The sequence below is a fragment of the Benincasa hispida genome, chromosome 3, assembly GCF_027475165.1.
Source record: "Benincasa hispida cultivar pf3 chromosome 3, pf3_genome.v1.1, whole genome shotgun sequence".
In the NCBI taxonomy this organism is placed as follows: Eukaryota; Viridiplantae; Streptophyta; class Magnoliopsida; order Cucurbitales; family Cucurbitaceae; genus Benincasa; species Benincasa hispida.
The window spans coordinates 42,902,515-42,904,565 of record NC_143480.1 but is presented as its reverse complement, the minus strand read 5'-3'; the positions used below and the strand labels follow the sequence as shown (position 1 = coordinate 42,904,565).

At 34.4% G+C, this 2,051-nt stretch overlaps 1 long non-coding RNA gene across 1 annotated transcript; it reads right to left on the bottom strand.

Annotated features, from left to right (window-relative positions):
• Positions 1 to 672: 672 nt before the first annotated feature.
• On the bottom strand, positions 673 to 1,788 carry LOC150037286 (uncharacterized). The gene is made up of 3 exons (XR_016528760.1): positions 1,676 to 1,788; positions 1,525 to 1,589; positions 673 to 858 (listed from the first exon to the last, which is right to left on the bottom strand). It is a non-coding gene; the product is annotated as an uncharacterized LOC150037286 (long non-coding RNA).
• Between the last annotated feature and the right edge of the window lie 263 nt (positions 1,789 to 2,051).

Sequence of the window (2,051 nt, the reverse complement as noted above, 5' to 3'; positions counted from 1 at the left end):
TGAGTAGGTAAACTTTGTCCTTGTAAGAACCTGTGTTTACATAAGCACATATGTCAAATGAACTTCTTTTGAACCCAATGCTAGAAATATAGTCATTGAATCTCTTATACCAGCATCTAGATGATTGTTTTAACCCATTTATAGACTTATTGAGTAAGCAAAAGAGAATTTCTTTTCCTTTAACTTCAAATCCTTTAGGTTGCGTCATATAGATTGTCTTCTCTAGATGTCCATGAAGAAAGGCAGTTTTGACATCTAGTTGATACAATTCTAGATTATTTTAAGCAACTATGGATAGAAGAAATCTTATGGAAGTCTGTTTTACAACAGGAGAGAAAATATCAGCATAGTCTATTCCTTCCCTTTGAGTGAACCCCTTTGCAACCAATCTAGCTTTAAATCTAGGCTTTTGATCACTAGATACTCCTTCTTTCAGTTTTAAAAGTCCATTTAGAAGCAATAGGTTTATACCCTTTTGGTAGAGGAACCTAGGACCAAGAGTCTCTTTGTAACGACCTGACCCCCTAGGACTTAAGTTAGGCCGTTACTAAATACATGCGTACATGGAACTCAAAACGACACTCGGAAATGGCGAAATAAATGCAAATTAAAAAAGATAAGTTCAAAATACTTTCATTAAATTCAAATACTAAATCAATAGTAGGATACCCATAAATCATAAAGGATAATAAATAAATCTAAAAAACGATTCTTAAAAGTAAGTTTTAAACATCAAAACTAAAAATTAAGAGAAACATGAAAAGAACTTTAAATCTCATGAGTGGAAGCGTAAAAACTAGTCCCAGTGGCTCGATCACGAATTCTGCTTGTCCATCGCCAGTGCATCTCTACCCTTACCTGAAACAACAACATGAGAAAGAATGAGTATAAAATACTCAGTAAGTAACCCCATACTGGAGTCAGGCTGGGCATCTATGTCCTCTAGATACCCACCTCTGGTTGAACATATAAACTGCTCTAGTTCTCATAAGACACATATGCACATGAAACAAGAAGGAGACTGAGTCCTATCCTATTGTGTTAAGTATGCTCACTACCTCTGGTGAATCCCGAAAGAGACACAAACTAGTGAATCTCGAAGGAAACACAAAATGGTGAATCCCGAAGGAAACACAAAATCTAATGGGCATCTAACTAATCAGTAAGGACATTTGCATAGTCTCAACATCATAGTCATCACTGTATGAATCTATGACATACATATAAACCTCAACATCATGGCTCTACTACATACACATATACCTCAACATCATGGTTCTACAACGTACATGTATACCTCAACATCATTAGATCAAATACAACCATGGAAGCACATACCATCTCATACTAGCATTCAAATGTCTATGTGCATAAATAAATAATTCGGATCTCGTAACAGAATATACTTTTAATCATGTTATACTATCAATCTTTCATGTTGTCATTCTGCCATAACCTTCATTTAACATGCTAGCAACATCAAATGCCTGGCCCGTGGGCAGTTTCAGTAGTAAGATTACTTACCTTGATATTAGGACGAACCAAAAAGCAATTGAATCTTTGTGAAATTCTTGAATCCTTAATCAAGCCTAAACATAAACCAAGCTTTAAAATTAATAGTCAAGGCCAAATTCCAAACACCCAAATATTACAAAATATTTCCAGATAACCTTACCTAAGGTGTGGTCCAATTCAAATTCACCTTCCAAACCTCCAATTTTAAGCCCAAATAATTAGCAAACTAAACTCTTCTTCATCTTGAATGAAATTCTTGAATCAACCCCCTAATCATAATTTGAAATTAGGCTTACATGATTAAAGCTTGAATCAAATACATATTTCACTACCAATGTCTCAAATAAATTATCCATATATAGCTTCGTCAAAAAATCACTTCCAAATGACTTTACCAAAATTTCTCAACAACCAAAATTAATCCACAAGAGGGTAATCAAAGCATAAAACTGACCAAAACTTGCTAAAACAAACTCCAACTTCACTGAACAAGACCTCAATACCTTCATAAACTTGAATCCAAAGTTGAAACACAA